The 12,294-nt window shown below is 39.5% G+C and overlaps 1 non-coding gene across 1 annotated transcript; it reads right to left on the reverse strand.

Moving 5' to 3' along the window:
* Positions 1-3,684: 3,684 nt before the first annotated feature.
* On the reverse strand, positions 3,685-3,791 carry LOC145110201 (small nucleolar RNA R71). Its single transcript, XR_013709582.1, has one exon. It is a non-coding gene; the product is annotated as a small nucleolar RNA R71 (small nucleolar RNA).
* Positions 3,792-12,294: the final 8,503 nt, after the last annotated feature.

Raw genomic sequence — 12,294 nt, forward strand, 5'->3', positions numbered from 1 at the left:
ACGCGACCTAAATGAGAGTTGAATATCTCATTAATAGAAACTCAATGATAAAAAGACATATGAAAACAGAGTCCGTATGAAGGAGTTACGAATTCTTCGCGGTCATTTAACAGTCTAATCTCCTCCTACTGTTAAATTTAAGATCGGTCGAGAATTAGCCGACGGAGTCAAAATGAAAGTTGTAGATCTTGTTTTTACCTACACGTGGCAAAAAACAACGTCAAAAACGGAGCTAGTATGCGAGAGTTATGATTTTTCTAAGTCGGGAGGCTGATACGCGAGTTTGGGTGATGTGGCACCACCAGAAAGAGGACACGTGGCACCACCAGAAGGCTGCCACATGCACCAACTCGGCGAGTTTGTGTCAAGACTCAGCGAGTCCATCAGATATTTCCACTATAAATAGATGTGCCGGGTGTTGCCATTTCCTCACACCTCTCAAACCTTCTTTCTCTCTCTAGAACCTCTCTCTAACCCCCCAAACCCCCCAAAAAGCCTAGGGAACCTCCCTAGCACCCAAAGGAAACCCCGAGGCTCCCGAAGTCCCGAGAAAAAGGGTCTTTCGGTTCGGAAACGCTGCTCCAGCGAAGCCCGGTTTTGAGAAAAACCCGCTGTAAGTGAGCTACGCCTAACCTATCTTTAGTATAACTTATGTTTCAATATAGTAATGTTATTAGGACCTTATAATAAGTACTTGGGCTATTATTATGGGTTATATAAGTATCGTTTAACGCTTATATAATGGTAATAATAGCTAGACTATTAATTTGTCTCGGTGAATATTAGACTAAACTCTAGTGGTAATGATACTAGGTTTTGTCCGAGGAAAATTATGTTAAGAGTAACGAAGTGCTGTCCGAGTACCGAGTCACCACCTAATCAAGTGAGTGCATAGTTACTTTCATCTTACATATAGATATGAAGTATTTAATATAAATTACGTGCTATGTGTGAATATTATCTGTATACTTGCTATCTATGCTGGATGAACAATTTTATACATGTTTTAAATGATTTAAACTGTATATGTATATTATATCTACAAAATATGTTGGGTAAACATGGGTAATTGAAATATGAGTCAGATAATGAGGTGAGGGGTGAAATAGACCATGAGGTGAGGGTGATAGGTGGACGATGTGAGAAGCCTTTTACCCAAATGGTGGCCTCGTCATCTAGCAAAGTATGGATGACAACCACAGACTATTCTAGACAGTCCAGTGGAACACTAGCAGGCTCGCAACCTGTTGGTGTTGTGAACGATGTGTTCACCTGTGTACTCTAAAAACCCATTGACATGTATTGCGAGTGGATTTCTCGGAAATGATACCGTTGATAAACGAAATAGCCTTGGCAGCTATGGATTTAGTGCCTGCTGAGTAAACCCTGACAACTATGGATTTAGTGCCTGTTGAGCAAACCTTGGTAACTATGGATTTAGTGCCCGTTGAGAAAACCCTGGCAACGATGGATTTCGTGCCGATTCCTTAGGATAATCCTTAGGAATAAATGAACGAGGAATAGTTGATTCTTAGGGTAGAATAAAGAAGATAATGGGGATGGGTAATTGGGTTGATTTTTTAACTGTTTAAACATAATAGTTATATTATTGTGGGTTGAAAACCCTATGTACTCACCAGGTTTCCCAACCTGACCCACTCAGTTTATTTGAATCACAGGTGTCGATATGAAGTTACATTACACTGAGAGATTAAGGAGATATAAATCACTAGTGATAATAAATGTAAGTTCTGTTTATGCTTATGTTTCTGTATTGACGATGACATCCCAATGTTTTAAAATGAATAAAAATACATTTCTTCGGAAATGCTTTGATAACGTATTTATCATGTTTTTCTGGGAACAAATTCCGCAACATTTTTATTAAAAGAGGTACTCTGATTTTTATAAAGCATAAACAAAATCGGTCTTTTCTGGCCGTGAAAATGGGGATGTCACAATTTACTAGTTGGTTAAGACTTGTGTTGGATTGATTTTACCTAACATGTTTGTTTGATAATTGATTGCTTTAAATTCTTATTCTGTGTAGTTCGTGAATATAAAGTTACATGAATTTGAATACCTAATAATTCACTGAACACTAGTTTATTAGAGCTAAGATCAAACCAATCTTAGTTAAGCAATTGAATTATTAAAATTAAGCTGTGCTAGAGAACTCATGATTATGACCATGATGTGTGTTTATCAAATCAATCTTACATAGCTCCAATTTCATTTAATAATCGATTTTGTGTTAGCTATTGTGTGACCATACATAGAATTACATGAATTGATTAATGTTAGTTGATTTAGAACTAAATTGCTAATACTGTCTTAATTGGTAACCAACAGTAATTGTCATAGCTAATTTATAATCCATTGAGTGAAAGTGGATTTGAACTAACAGAAGTGTTTTAGTAATTGATTGAATTTTGTATTATGAATTAAGTTCATCTAAACTTGCAAAATTAGGTAAAACCCCTTCATTTGTTAATAATTAGGTTAATTTAGTAGTAGATAAATTAATTAGTCAAAACCGTTCCCTGTGATCGACACCGACTTACCCGACTATTCTATAATTTGACTAGGTACATTGCCTAAGTGCAATTTAGTTAGTTAAGGTAGTTAGGTTATAAATATAAAATTAGGTGTAGCTATTTGCACACATCAAGTTTTTGGCGCCGTTGCCAGGGAACGGCTTATTTGATAGTTATTTATTTGTTTTAGATTAATCGATCCTTTTTTGTGGGGTAAAACCTGCAAAAAGTTACTTTTTCAGCTTATTTTTTTGTTCCAGTACCTAACTCACGACGTGAGCCTTAAGCTCACGACTTGAGTTCAATATTTTCATATTTTTTCGTTTTTCTTTTCTGCTTGTTTTTCTGCGACAACACGAGGTGGTAGCCTTTACCACGTCGTGGTGGACAGTCAGTAGGCAATTTTTATTTAGTTTTTGTTCAGTTTTACGTTTTTATTTTTTTCATTTTGCAGGAGTTCATGATCAGAGATTCCAACACACCTTTGGTACCACCACTTGAAGATCCAGAGTCAGCCCTTCAGAAAAAGAAGGATAAGAACGTGAAAGACGATCAAACACCAAAGAAGACACCTTTACAAGAGTTCAAGTCAGTGTTCTCAAAGAAGTCGGGGAAGAAAACGGGAGAATCGAGTTCATCTTCAAAGGACAAGAGCAAGATTGAAAGCTTAGATCAAATACCTATCCCAAACGAATCGGAATACGAGTACGAGAACGAGTTTGGACTATATACGAGCGTACCCGAAGACGAGCCAAGCAACAAAATGGCAAACATTGAAGAAATGACAATGGGAGCTTACAAGAAGCGTATTCGAGAAGATGTTGGTCTGGGATTAATACAACCCGCGATTCCTACCACTGCCACATTCGAGTTGAAGGGACACATCCTTAATGCACTAAAGGATATTCCGTTTGAAGGAAAGGATCATGAGGATGCTTTCAAACATCTAGATGAGGTCAACGACATTGCTGACTATTTCAATGTCCCAAATATCAATAGAGATACTGTCTTGCTAAGGATGCTACCAGTTACTTTCAAAGGAGTTGCAAAAGACTGGTTGAAAGCACTCCCACCTGGTACAATCACTACTTGGGTTCAAATGCGTGAGCAGTTTCTAGACCAATTTTGCCCACCATCCAAGATAGCAAAACTCAAGAAGGCAATAGCCAACTTTGAGCAATAGCCGGGGGAGTCACTATACGAGGAATGGGAGCGTTACAAAGGATTGTTAAGGAATTGTCCTCAACATGACCTTAATATTCATTAAGAGATGTCTATTTTCTATGATGGGGTCAATGTCATGACTAGACAACTCCTTGATTTTCAAGGCCCTCTCACGAAGAAGAATCCTAATCAGATCAAGGTGCTAATTGACGAATTCGCAAAACACTCTCGTGAGTATCACAACCCAAGACAAGATGGAACCAAAGGCAGTGGGGGTGCACAATCTGAAGAAATGGCTGCTATGATGGCGATGTTGAATAATATGGACCATAGATTGACCCAAATGGACCAATCAATTCATGCAATAAGAGTTGGATGTGAAAGGTGTAATGGTCCACACTTGACCAAGGATTGCAGCTTAGACGATAACGGGTACAAAAAGGCTCAAGTTTGCTACTCAAGTGAGGATAAGTAGGATGAGGACTGGAGAAAACCAAAGAAAGAGTGGCTACCATATGATGAATACAAGAGGCAAAAGGAAGAAAAATATAAGCAGACAGGCCGAGGCATCTACCAAAAAGAGCAACCACCAGCCGAAAAGAAAGTAGACTTGGAAAACATTTTGACCAAATTTATGGAAGCTTACGAGAAAAGGCATGATGACACCGATGCAATGCTAAAGGAACACATGAAAATGATGAAAGAACAACACACAATGATGATTGACCAGCAAGCCTCTTTAAGAAATCATCAAGCATCAATCCATAATTTAGAAGTCCAAGTTAGTCAATTAACTACTTTGGTGAGTAACAAATTATCCTCACAATTTCTCGAAAAGAATGCTCAATCCCATGTAATGATGATTGATACTGAAGAAGAGGCCATCTCTGAGTTCCTAGAAGCACTAGAAGTGGAACCAAAGCCATCCGGACCAAAGCCAAAGAAGTTGAAGCTTGAAAACGAAATTGCTGCTGAAACACCAGACTCACGTTGTGAACCCGCTATGCTCACGTCGTGGGCTCGGTCTGAACATAAAAATTCAGAATCCATTCCGGCTTACCGACCGCCTTTGCCGTTTCCGTCTCGAGCACATCTCAGTCCACTGGAAATGGAACATCTGGAACTTATTCAACAAATAAAGGGTATTCCTATTAATACACCTTTTATCGATTCACTTTCAAAAATTCCAGAATACGCGAAGTTCCTACAAGATCTTATGGACACTCGTCAACAATTAAAGAAGAACTCTAAAGTAATTCTTAGTGAGCAAAGTTCAAGAGTGGTATTGGGAGACATACCTAAGAAGATGGGAGATCCTGGACGCCTCACTCTTCCATGTGAGTTTGGAAACAACTTGAAGACTTATGCTTTAGCCGATTCTAGGGCTAGCATAAATTTGATGCCATATTTATTTTATCAAAAGGTGAATATTCAGAAAATGAAGGGTACAAAGATGACCATCCACATGGCCAATCGTTCGGTGACTCACCCGAGGGGAATTGCAGAAGACATCCTTGTTAAAATTGGGAAATTTATTTTCCCAGTTGACTTTGTGATTATGGATATGAAGGAGGATGTGAATGTCCCAATTATTCTTGGCCGCCCTCTACTTAATACTGATAGAGCTTTAGTTGATGTTCGTGAATCGAAGCTTACATTGAGGGTTGGTATGATGAGGAGACATTTGGAATACAAGATGGTGTTCAAGGAGAAGATGTAAAAGGTGAGGTGTTCAATATAGATGAAGATAATGATCTTGAAGAAGTGGAGAAGCTAATGGAGGAAGAAATCAAGACATTCATCAAGTAAAACACACCAAACCGAGAGCATCCGTCCCGTTCTTCGTTGAAGTCATTACCTACACAAAACCAACAACCTTGATGAGTGAGGAAAGCGATGAATTGTCGAGTGATGAAGACGAGGCTACTTCCAAGGAAACGAGTCCATTGGTGAAGGAATAAAAGACTCCTAGGGAACTTAATAAAAGTGAAGAAAAATTGGAGAATAAGGGATCAAATGCAAGCTCGATGGAGACGAGACCAAAGCTAAAAAGGAGAATTCAAAGAAGGCGTACATTCGATGTGTTCAAGCGTACAAGAGGCGATGGAAAGAACAGAAGGTGCAGGTGGTGGACTACTCTAATAGCTCAACGTAGGAAGCACAGAGTCCGACTCACGAATTCATCAAAAAGAAGCGCTTCTCGGGAGGCAACCCGAGTTTGGTTTGAATTTTCTTTTCTTTTTAGTTTTTGCATTTTTATTTTTCTAGGAAAATCGATCATATCATCTACAACATTTTATGCATAATAAAACACTGAATGTGGGGTCCCTAAAATTAAGTGGTATTAATTTTAAAATATATTTAGTGAAACTTTGGATTAATTATGAATTGTGTGCTCAGACAGACTTCACGTCGTGAGCCCTTATGATTCACGACGTGGGTTAAAGAAAACTTACGAACAATCTGTTAGTTAACCCAATACATACTCTGGACCATTTAGTGTTAAATTGAATGGACCAGTTGCTCATTCCACTTGTTCATTAATGGAATGGCCCAACTTTTTAATCTATGCGAACTCACGACGTGAATCTTAGGAATTCACGACGTGAAGATTGAAAAGGTCACGGGACCACAGATAAGAAACAGATCCCTTTGACCAAACATATACTTTATTCCCCACGAAGTGAGGCTACCGTCTGGTCCCCCCATCTTACCAATTGCGGCCAATTCCTACTCTTAATCTCTTTTTCCTTACGTAATCTTCCAATTTAAGGTAACATTTCTTAGTTCTCATGGCTAATTTTGCTTTAATAAGTTGAATTTAGGGCTAGGGTTTGGTATTTAGTAGTTTTTTTTACATGCCCTAGAATTCGTGATTTAGCACATGCATGTTGCTAGATTGTGTTTAGATTTAACAGATGAATAAACCCCATTGAAGATTTTTGGACCGATTCGTGCATATCTTGACTGATTCTGACCGCCCACGACGAACTCACGACGTGAATCCTTAGGGATTCACGACGTGAATCCTGACACCATCAAAACAGTTTTCTATTTACTAATAATTTCTTGGATTTTTGTTTTGTGGTTGTTTGTTGTTTTGTTTTGCGGAAATGGGTCCAAGAAGAGAGCTTCCAATAGGGGTGGCTAGTTTGCACCCATTTTACGTTTTCCCAACAACTTTGCCTCGGGATATTTTGACACGGTGCAACAACTGGTTGGGGTCACTGTACAACCGTGAGATTGCTGTTGCCCCTACAGTTAATTGGGCAAGGTTAAGGGAGGTTTGGCTTGTTGATCAAATGTACCAGTATCTCACAAAAATATTTTTGGGAAATGGGTTTTCATTTACGTGTAAAGGGTGGAACAACTTGTTCAGAATTCAAGAAAGGGTGTAGAAAGAACTTTGTGTGGAGTTCTTTGCAACTGTGACATTTCATGAAAATGTCCAAGATCCTACCTATCAACGAGCATTAGTTTTTCGTATCGGGGGCGAATACCGAGAGTGTAGTTTGGTGGAGTTCTCTTGGCGTATGGGGTTATATGAGGCGCATGAGGCCATGACTCCTGAGTTTGAGATGTTTTTGAGGGAAGATGCCTGAGGGTATGAGAATGGAGTTTCGGGGATTGGTTTTTGGAGCAACATTGCTTCCGGAGTGTTTAACTCCGGGGTGTCACCAGAGAGCAGCATTAAGTCACCAATCCACCGCCTACTCCACCGCCTTATCACTTTTTCCATCCACCATAAACGTCATGGGGACAATTTTACAGCCGGGAGTATGCTGCAATATTCCATACTAACGGGAAGGCGTTTTGAGGGTCTAGAAGGCGGCCGGAAGGCCGTTAAGCTAACGGGAGCGAAGATCGGAAGGATTAGAGAGCGAATACGTGTCGGTAATCATGTGGTTTGTTAACGTGACCATGTTTAGCATTCCACTGTGATACTATTATGTGTTTACTTTCTGATTTAGGTGTAAAAACCTTTTACTTTGTGTTTATGATTGAATGAAACCTTGATCTATAGATTAATTGCTAGATTAGATTGTTTGTTTATGTTTAATTTATCTTGCCAAGCTTGTTAAAAGATGCTTACGTGTTAATGATAATTATTTGCTGTTAATTGTCAAGTAAATTGAGTTGTATGAACATCTGCTTGATTGCTTGTCTCTTATGATCTTGATGACCATCAAGATTATATGACTAGAATAGCGAATGTGAAACTAGGATTAACTCGGAAATAAGTAAGTTAATGTGTGAGCCTTGTGTGATAAACCATCAACAAGAGGTTAAATTGAATTAGTAATTTGATTAACTATTATTACAAGTCTTGCTTGATACGAACTGAACACTAGGAAACATGTTAGTTTAATCAACTGATCATTGCTTGAATTGACTTGTTTGCTAAAGGATTAGTAATAGTGAACGCGAATCTAATCATTTTAGGAATCGGTGAACATGAATAAATGAATTTGTGTATCCAATTGTCTATGCTTTTAAGGTGTAATTTATCTAAACCAAACTACCTGAAGAGATTTGTTTTGCTATTAGTTTATCAAGATTTGTTAATTAATTGTTCGTTTGAGATTTAATAAACATTTCTTTATTCCTTTCGTGTGTTTTGTAACCTATAATCAAATATTTTAAATTAATTCACTACCGTTCCCCTTGTGTTCGACACCCTTGCTTATCAAAGCTATACTATACTCGATCGGGTTCACTGCCTGTAAGGTGTGGTTTGGACGCGATAAAATAGGAATTATAAATAAAAAACCAATGCATTAAAAATTCACATCAAGTTTTAGGCGCCGTTGCCGGGAACGGTTTTCAATTAATTTAGTTTGCTTGATTATTCGTTATTTGTTTTTAATTTTTAGTTTTATATTATGTTTATTTTTATTTTCGTTGATATCATGTCACTTGTCGGGAAGGTTTTTGTTTTTATTTGCAGAAATTCGTGATCATACACATTGCTTGGTTTTACTTTTTGCATGGGTTTCGAGATTGCAAGCGATTAGGAAATTATTGACTTGTTTAGTCTACTACTTTGGTGATTTGTCCGACTCAATCCATGGGGCGTAGTATAGCAAGGCGTATTGTGGTGGTTAAGTAGAAGACCGAGCTCTTGCTGTTCTTGACTAGTTAGGTGACCTCTTGTTCTACTTTTAGTTAAAGGTGCGAAGAAAGCAAAGGAAATAGTCTAACGGGTCCCGAAAGTTTTTGTTTTCACAAACCATTTATTGCATGCAAGAGATTTAATCAACAATTGTTGCTTGATTTCGACGAAGACGAGTGATCATGATATCCCGTTTATTTTTAGTATAACGTGTCGCTTGTCTGAAAGTTGTCGCTGTTGCAGAAATTAAATTGTTAAGAGTCTCCAATAGAATTAGATGTAAAAAGAGAATTGAAATACGGAAAAGGAAATTCGAACTAATTAAATGTACGCCCAGCGTACATATAATTACGCCAAGCGTAATGGGCGAATGATCGCGAATTGTTTATTCACAGAATTGGACTTACGCCCAGCGTAAGTCAGTATCAGGTAATATACTAATCCCTTTTGACTTTTGTTCTTCTACCATTTTTGCTCCAACCCTACGCTACGCTGTGACGGACGAATTTCCCCCGAAAATTCTGATTTTCCTTTTTTTCTTGTAGAATCGACACAGAGGTATGTTCTTTGGTTACCCTTTGGCTTAATTTTATGTTTAATTTCTAGAAATTGGTTACATTGAACTATTTAGAAATCTAGGGTTTCTGCATATCTTGACATAGGGCCGATTTCGCATGAATTTATGTTTGTTTATGTTTGAATAAGATCGATTCTGGCCAATAGACTACACCCTTTGACGTAATTTGGTCTTAATCCCGTCCAATAACCATCACTTCAAGCTTGTGGACATACGCCTAGCGTACGCCCTGTAGACTCCTCGATTTTTTACTGCCCCTACGTACTTCCCCTGTGTATACTTGTTGAAATGCTTGCTGATCATGGATAAACAAAGAACGATCAGAAAACAGGTTCGACTTCCTGGACATACGCCTAGGGTTGGTCCCGTATTTTTACTGCCTTGTAAAATACTCCTGCGCATATACCTGTGTAATGCTTTATTATGAACTTAGACCAAACAGGGGACAGAAATGCGTTCCTGGACGTACGCCCAGCGTATGCTGGAGCTACGCCCAACGTAAGTTCTTGACCAGCACCCATATTTTTCATTTAATTCTGTTTAATGTTGTGGGTATTTTGTTTTGGTTTTGTGTTGTTTTTTATTTTTGCAGATTATGGCTCGTAGAACTCAAAGAACCAACCCACCCGAGGACGTGATAGATCATCGTTTTTTGCAATTCCCGCAAACTCTAAACAATGAAACTCGGGCCAAATATGTGAAAAATTTGAGTCTGCTGCTTACTAAGGAGATTGACATAGCACTTCATTTGATTGGGAATTGGCAGCCCAGACTGGACTTGATGAGCTGATCCAGAATTTTTTGCAATACACCCACTCGGACGCGAGTGGCGTGCCTTTGTTCGTATGTCAGGGTTGGGAAAGATTGTTCAGGATCCAGGAGCATGTGTATCGGGAATTTTTGCTGGAGTTTTATGCTACAGTTTCCTATGACCCTAGGAAGACACCCGATCATAGGACAACCTTCTCCTTTAGACTTGGTGGTGTGAGTCGGGAGTGCAGTGCGATTGAGCTTGCCACTCAAGTTGGGATATATATACAGTAGACGAGACGAGGAGTGTCCACTTCCCGACATTCCTTGCTGATTGTCTCACGGGCCGGCCGGATGACTACAATGAAAACACTTTCTAGGCAGAGATTACTGGGGGAGTGTACACACCATCTACTGCTCGGGGGAGGATGATTCGTTCTACCACATATAGATTGCTGCACCGTCTGATTTCCATGTCTCTCACACACCATAAGAATAGTGAGAGAGTGCCTTCTATAGACCTGTATTTCTTATGGGCGCTTGTTACTCCAGGGAGGCACCTGAACCTTCCAGTTGCTTTAGCTGCTTATATGGGTAGGAGGGCCAGGGGACTTCGGGAGGATAGCCCGATTTGCGGGGGGGCATTTTATCACACGCTTAGTTCGATCTTATCAGTTGTTGACACGCGAGATTACGAGATCGATGGTGTTTCATGATATGAGGCCGATGAGCCTTCAGTTATTGGAGTCAATGTGTGTACTTGAGCGGGGCGAGGATGGTGCCTTACGGGTACGACCAGATGACGTGGCCGACGAGGAGGGTGCAGTCGAGCCACAGCCGCGACGAGCCCAACGGCGTAGACCTGCTCCTCGAGGAGCGCAGCAGGGACCTGAGCCACAGATTGATATACGTTACCTGGCTCAGCGCATTGACGAGGGATTTTAGAGCCTGGGTGAGCGCGTTGCACACGTAGAGAGACGACAACAGTGGTATTGGGATGCGTTGACCGCATTCTTTGCCCATCAGGGGTTTCGGTACCCGGTTCCTTTCCCTTCACCATTCCAGTCACGACCTGATGGAGCCGGTACATCTGGGACACAGCAGCACGATGACGAGGATGACGAGTGACTTAGTTTATCCTTTTTATTTTTATTTTTATTTTATTTTTAGTTTATTTTTGCGTTGCTTAGTATTAGTATTTTTATTTGGTATGTACTTAGTTTAATTTAGGTTGTTTTATTTTTGTTTTACTTTTGTTTTCCATGTTGATGCTCTTTGGTTGTTTAGATCTTTGCAGAATTTTCGCCCTTAGAAAGCTGGCAGTAAGTTCAGCAGCTAGGTCCGACTGTTGCTAGAGAGAGCCGTATGAGAGTTCGAAGATTATAGTCAAGACCCACGATTTGTCATAAGTGTGGGGTGCGTGTTTCGTGAGAGATTATTTAGAAGAGTGGCATTTTTACTATATTTTGACTCTTATGGTATGGATGAGTTGTTCCCACACCATAGAGTTTTATTTCGACGCGAGGTAGAAGTATCATCCCGGCTGCCACGACATGGTTGACACTTTCCTATGTCGTGGGGGAGTTTTTCATCGCGAGAGGAGGCTGCCATTCTTGATATGACGATGTGACCAACAATTGTCACATGTGGCCATGTTTAGATTTCACATCATTCGACGAGACGACGTGGTCGACACTTTCCCATGTCATGGATTTTACACATTGCATTTATTTGCAATCTTTTGCACCACATTTTAGAAGTTGGCGTTCTTGATTTCATTTTTCTGGCACATTCAGAAGCAGCAGTTCCAGTTTCCAGTCCTCCAGCAATTTATGGAGCAACTTTTAGCATCCCCATTCGATCTCGCCACAACTACCCCAGGGGAGTCTGTTCCTTTTTCTCCCTTTTTATTATTTTAATTAGTTTTAGCATACAATGAGGGCATTGTATGAAATAAGTGTGGGGTAGGAGGTCGAAAAAGTAATTTAATTGCTAGATTGGGAAATTTTAAAATTTAAAAAATTATAAACTTGAAAAATAGTTTAATTTAGGAAAATCTAGTAATAATTTAAAATTTTGTTAATATTGTATGAGATGATCCGATGAGAACTCAAATGTTTAGTTGAGCCTATATACGTTATAGTGCATTTGTG

The sequence above is a fragment of the Lactuca virosa genome, chromosome 4 (assembly GCF_052849685.1).
Source record: "Lactuca virosa cultivar CGN04683 chromosome 4, Lactuca_virosa_CGN04683_v6, whole genome shotgun sequence".
In the NCBI taxonomy this organism is placed as follows: domain Eukaryota; kingdom Viridiplantae; phylum Streptophyta; class Magnoliopsida; order Asterales; family Asteraceae; genus Lactuca; species Lactuca virosa.